Source organism: Condylura cristata, unplaced genomic scaffold (genome assembly GCF_000260355.1).
Source record: "Condylura cristata isolate star-nosed mole 26May11 unplaced genomic scaffold, ConCri1.0 scaffold00012, whole genome shotgun sequence".
Taxonomy (NCBI): domain Eukaryota; kingdom Metazoa; phylum Chordata; class Mammalia; order Eulipotyphla; family Talpidae; genus Condylura; species Condylura cristata.
This window is the reverse complement of record NW_004567113.1, coordinates 23,541,705-23,548,639: the sequence shown is the minus strand read 5'-3', so window position 1 is coordinate 23,548,639 and position 6,935 is coordinate 23,541,705. Positions and strand designations below refer to the sequence as shown.

The window sequence follows — 6,935 nt, the reverse complement described above, 5'->3', positions numbered from 1 at the left end:
AAACATTTTATAAAAAAAAGTAACAGAATCTTCCAAGTTACAACTACTTGAGGAGTTTCCTTCATTTTATACCTATAACTTTTTCTAAAAGAAATCTTTCTGTCAGTGTTTATTAACACTGTTGTATATTGTTTGCTTATGTTAATCTACATGATCCATCATCAGGGTTTTATTAGAACTAAAAAAATTTGAAAAATTGCTGTGTATGAATAGATTTATTGCCAGATTCTAATAAAATAAATGAGCTTAAGTTTGCTTTCTAAGTGTGCTGAGTTTGTGCATTAAGTCAATCATTCAATCAGTCAGTTAGTCAATAAATGGAAATTGAGTGTCAGACTTTGCATATGATGAGGTTTAGTATAAAAAAAAAACTAACATTAACAACACATTCAACTTGCCATTTGCATCAAGATGGATGGAGCTAGAGGGTATTAGTTAAATGAAATAAGTTAGGTGGTATAAGACTAAGCATGATTTCACTCATATTGGAAGTCAAACAAAACAAATGAACAAAAGCAGCAAACAAAAACAAACTCTTAGAGTACGAAAACAAAATAATCATAAGAAGAAAAGGAAAAGATGGGTGGATAAATTGCATATATATAAAGGATGCAGACAAGACCTTTGGTGGCAAACATCAGTAATTTCATACAGTTAAAAAGTACATACTGAATTACATAGTACATAGAAAAAGTACATACTGAAGTACATAGTAAAAACCATAGTTAAAACATGTATTAAAGGCCCTCCCTGGTGGCGCAGCGGGTTAAAGCACAGCACTGAGAAGCTAAAGCCACTTCCACATGAGTTCGATTCCCGCCTGCCCCGGAGGAGACCACATGGTGTGGCAGACCTCTCCTGACCCGCCTGCTCCCCTCAGCAGTGTACTTCGTTGATCTGCCTGTTCTGTTCCCCACTCTGTCTCTGGTGAAGTCTCTCGCCGCCCCTGCACCTCTGGCCTGTACCCCAGTTCTGTATGCAGAAATAAATAACTTTAAAAAAAAAAAAAAAAAAAAACAAACATGTATTAAAAATGTAATCAAGCAGTGAAACTCCTACCCTCTGATACAGCAACTTCTCTCTAGGTATCTGCCCAAAGAATATAAAAACATGAAATCAAAAGGTTATATGCACTCCTACATTCATTGCACCATTATTTATGGTAGCCAATTTATGGAAACAACCTAAGTTCCACATGTCAGATCACTATGCTAAGGAGATATGGTATATGCACACAATGGAATACTACTCAGATTTTTTTTAATGATTAAATCTTTCCATGTGCAAGGAAGGAATAGGAACGTGAGGCAATTATGCTGAAATAAATCAGTCAGAAGGACAAAGAAGGATAAGACAAGATGATTTCATTCATCTGTGAAATATAAAGAATCAAAACACAGAAACAGTCAAAAGTAAACCAAAACAAATCCCTAGAAATTTTAGTGTAGAACTGAGGCTTCCAGAAAGAAGGGAGGCAGGAAGGAGCCACTGGAGAAGTCACAATTAACTATGTGAGGGAAATGGATGCTTTGGTGGTAGATAGGGTAGCATACATTTGAAAAGGCAAGACTATCCATTTCTACATCCTATACATTGCTGTAAACCATGTTACTCTGGCTAAAAACAATACAATAATAAAGAATGTAAAAATCTTTCTCAGCATTCTTGTTTTCTTGAATGACTCCTCTTTAGAAAATATTAGCTTAGTTTTCCTGGGAATATAGTTTGCTCCTCATAGTTCATCAGTTTCATAATTTTTTATTAACTGTACAATTTTACAATACTAAATAATAATATTAAAACAAACTTGTGAATAAACACACAATTGACTACTGGTGACTACATGTGGGTGGAAGCAGAAGTTAACTGGCACCCAAAGAAGCTTGAGGCCACCAGCTTTAAGGAGTGAGTGGAGCAGGCAAATTCATCACGTTACTCAAGTGGAAGTTACACAAAAAGGCTTCATTTTCACTCTCTTGCTTAATATATAAATATGTATGTTAGAGAGTATATGTTATATTCTTCTACTTGCATATTGCTATGTTTTTTTAAATTATTATTCACTCCTCAAAATCAGGAATAAATTTGAAATTTAATCAAGTGTCTTGCAGATATCTATTAATATGATTTTTATTTTTTTCACTGAATGTATTAATTTGATAAAAGATAGACATTAAGGACCTCCCTGGTGGTGCAGCGGCTTAAAGCACATCACTGAAAAGCTAAAGCCACTTCCTCATGAGTGCGATTCCCGCCTACCCCGGAGGTGACCCCATGGCGTGGCAGACCTCTCCTGACCCGCCCGGTGCTCCCCTCAGCAGTGTACTTCATGGATCTGGCTGTTCTGCTCCCCACTCTGTCTCTAGTAAAGCCTCTCACAGCCCCTGATCCTCTGGCCTGTACCCCAGTTCTGTATGCACAAATAAATCTTAAAAACAAAAACAAAAAGATAGACATTAAAAAGATCCAAAATGTCCACATATAATATACCTTATCTGGTCATGGTGCATATTGTTTTAGTGTTTTTCTTTACCAATATTTTTTGAAGCATCTATATTCGTAAGTGAATATAGAAAGTTTTACTTTCTCTGACTTATTTATTTAAAAAATATTTGGTTTTATTTATTTTTGCATACAAGAGCTGGAGTGTAGTCTAGAAGTGCGGAGGCAGAGAGAAGATTCACCAGTGACAGGATGGGGAGCAGAAAAAGCAGATGACCGAAACACACTACTGAGGGGAGCTGTGGGGATACAGGAGAGGTCTGCCATGCCATATGGGTCACCATCCTGGCCAGGGATCAAACTCATGTTGCAGTGGCTACGGATAGCTTCGTAATGATGTGATTGTGCTCCCTTTTGCCACCAGGTTATTTTATGGTTTGAAAATAGACTACTCCAAATGAAAACAGTGAATCTCACAAACGTGTATGTCTTTTAAGGATGATGGCCTAGAAAGGGAGGAAGAGAAGCTAATGATAACCAACAATCCTGTTCAGCCTTCCAAATGGCTTTCTTGCATGTTGGAAAAGAATCATCATCCCCTTCAGAAGACTTCTTCATTGTGGAAATAACATTTCCAGTTTCTCCATGGAGAATCGCTGCCCTGCAGTTAACAGAGGCAGTAGTCTTGGCACCACTTTTAGACAACTCAAACAGCAACTCTGGGTTTGACACATCATATGGGCCTCTTATTTCTAAAAGTTTTTCTGAAGCATTGGGTATTAGTAAACTCTTTGCATACATGAAGTCTGAGGGCATTGCAAATAGTGTTCCTAATCACTGGTCTGTAGGCAAGTTCAAAGCCCATGCCTCAGTCACTTCCACATCGCTACAGCTGAAGTAAAACAGTAGTTTCTCAGTCACATCTAAATCCACATTTAAGTGCTTATAAGCAACATGAAAAAGGTTTTCTAAGTTTGGAAAAAGTACAACCGTATCATACAGCCTTACCCTTGAAGAAGTTGCGCTCAAAAATATTGCACTGCGATGTATCAGAAACAAGAATGGTCTGCCTAGTTGCAGTTTTAATAAGCCTTGATTTTCCCTGTACAACTGGCAATATTGTGAAGTGTTCAGAAACAGCTACTGATTTTTCAATTTTCAGTTTCTTTTCTTTAAATTCAGCAATATGATTGATAGCAACAACTAAATAGCCAAGATGAGGAGTTTTCTCCACCAATGGACTAAGGGATTCTGGTCCAATGGAACCTCTGGCAGGAACAAACATGCACACACTATGCTGTAGTGAAATCTACTTCTTATTTTTTAAATAATACTGAGGTTAGTAAATTTTGTAAGTATCATTGTAGCAACAACAAACCAATACAAACTCAATAAAGTGTAGTCAAAGATTATAAGTGTATAAGCATTCAGATAACTAGAACAATGTGGGCAATGTCGGCAACCTATTATTTTTGCATTTAGTCACATAGTGCTAATTTCATTTATTTGACATTTGTGCTAAGAAAGAACTACACAATCAAGAAGTATTCTGAAAATTTTCATCCACCTTTTTGGAAACTTAAAGCTTGCTACTTTGCTAGATGTAAGTAAACATGATATGTGTTCCCTTGGGACTGGGAATTTCCAGACTTCACTTTTTTTCTAAATTATAACCTGCGTTGGAGGTGGTGGCTACTCAATTAGCCTGGATCTTTAAGGAGCCACATTAAGCAATCACAGTTGCTGTGTGCTATGGATATATAGATGTATGAGAATTGTTAACTAAATTAAATGAGAATGTCATTAGACTGAGGGATTTAAATGCCTCAGAATATAAACAAATCAAAAATCATCCAAATTCACCAAATAAAAACCTAAGGACATCTAGTCACAAACAGCTAATTAGTTTTCCCAAATAAGGTAAGTCAAAGCCCCAGTTTCAAACAATTAAATAATTTCTCTGCTTTACATCTGCGTCTCTGTAAAGACTTCCCTCTATCTCCTATGGGACAACTTCCAACCATCTCCAGTTTAGCACCCAATTCAACTTGATTTTTGCTCAAGTAAACACTAAATAATTAATATGCCTGTTCATTTTTTTTTAAAGCAGAATTGAACTTGTTTAGTCATACAATTTTAGAATTGCTTGCTGTTATCATGTAACCTTTAGGGCCTGTGTATTTATAAAGGATTTAGATTTGCTCCACCATTCTGTATTTAATTAAAAATATTTTTTGAAATAAAACATATATTGCAAAATAAGATATAATTTAAGAATATTTTAGTCTTCTCAATTTAGAAGGAAAATATTCTTTGAATTGAAAATATTCTTTGAATTGCATAACATATATATTGTGTTATATATTATTGTGTTATATATAAATATAATTTTGCAACGTATATGTGAATTTGTGTGTATAATTTTCCATAAATTTTACAAAGCCTATTTTTTTTATATGAGGTTAAATATAGAGCTCCGGAAAACAAATACAAATCTCAAATATCATATTTAGTCAAATACGTTTGCTCTCATCATGAGACTTAAAATTTTCTAATTTGAACGAAAGCATTTCCAGTATGTACACTTAACTTCTATCATGAAGTCTAAAGCAAGTCAATTATGGTCCATAAAGAAATGTCATAAATTGTCCCTCCACACAAACTAAATGACACTTTAGATGATTTTTTCTTATCTGCAAGTACTTTTTATATTGCTGAAAAGGAGTTAAAACTGGTGCCTTGAAAGAATGCAATTGTTAATCTCTGAGTTGTGTCTTTTCTATGCCTAAATTTTACTCAAAGAACATTAATATAAATTTTATATTGCAAATATCCTCTCTTGATTTAAGGAAATGAAAGGGCAACAAGGAACCACCACAGTTTTCTTACCTTTTACCACACAATCAATTGCATTCAATCTGCTGCTAGAAATCCAGTAGCTCTGCTTTGCCCTAAATCACTGGTATTCAAAGGTTTATTGCACATTCACACTCATTTGTCATTTGCAGGTAGTCTAATTGAGAGAATTTACAGTTGGTTGAGTGCTTCATTTAGATTGTACATGTTTAATAAAGGCTTTTTAAGTTACTAATCTCAGCTCAGGAATAACAAAAGTGCTTGAGGGTTAAAGAATAAAACATAGCAGGTAAATGTGATAGTGTGACATTTCCTTATAATGTTTCCAAGTAACTGCATTTAGTGGTTTTGAATTGTTTTTACACACCTAACATGCTTTGCTGGAAAAATTTAGCCTATTAGTTATACCATGGGACAGAAATGTGTTGATAAAATGATTCTTCAGTCAAAATGCTGTGGTTAGCTGAAAATAGTGTCAATAATTATTGCACTGTCAGAGAAAGCCTAAATAATCTCTCAAGTGAAATAATCTTGAACCTCTTCTCATAAAAATAAATCTCATTAAATCGTAGGAACTGACTTCAGTCTAATGTTACTTTGCAGTCATTTTAAAGGACGATTCTGATTTTTTGACTTGCATTATTGAACCGTATGCATTGTTTATGGGATTGTACTGTACAATGGGAACACACTTTGCGCAAAAGTTCCTGGCTGCCATTTAGCTTTATGCTCTAAAGGAGATGGGAAACCCTGTACAAAAGGAAACCGAAATGTTAAGGTTCAAAAATGTGGCAAGAAAAAACGTGCAGGAACCCCAACACATTTGCATCTGAAATTTTTCTTTGTTGCCCTGTGTTGCAACTATGTGACCACCTATGATTATGAAAAATTAGGTGGTGCTAACGAACAATGTGAATCTATGCACCAGTTCTATTAGAAGGTTGATAAAAATTTGCCTACCTTTTTATTACCCTGAAAATTTAGTGTCTTGCTCTTTTCCTTAGTTTGGTGGGCTGAATGCTAGTTTTACTGCATGACACTGTGCAGCTTTCTAAATTTAATTGTTCTAAATGAACTCCTTTCTTAAATGAAAGTATCTATAATATTACCACCTAGCTGATTTGGGTTATAATTTGAGTAAAATAAAATGTAAATTCTTAGGAAATGGTGTTGATACTATAGTGGAGCATGAAATGCCATTTGTCCTTAGAATTGAATTTATAGTCCCCTGGTTGGCTAGTTTAGCTGATGGAGCATGACTGAATTTACAGTGGATAAAAAAAAAAAAAAAGAAAGTGTTCTCTAAACAGATGGCAAAATTACTAATATCGGAAACAGTGATGAAAATATTCTTACTGATGGGACTGTTGGGCAAATTTTCTCTGAAAATATTTTAATTGAGTTTGGTTTTAATGGAGTTGAGTCAGATTAGCTTTTATTAGGATGATGAATGCTGAACAGAAATACTTTGGCAATATGAAGGAGAATATTCCTAACAGGAGTCAGTAATCTGAATTTTTCTTTCACTTATTTAACAAGCAATTATTGAATATCTTGCATAATATTCTAGATGCTGGAGGTAAAGTAGTGAACAACATGCTACTTATATTCATGAAGTTAATATTCAAGAGGGAGGA

The 6,935-nt window shown here is 34.7% G+C and overlaps 1 pseudogene; it reads right to left on the bottom strand.

Moving 5' to 3' along the window:
* Positions 1-2,934: 2,934 nt before the first annotated feature.
* Positions 2,935-3,727, bottom strand: LOC101633175 (annotated as a pseudogene).
* Between the last annotated feature and the right edge of the window lie 3,208 nt (positions 3,728-6,935).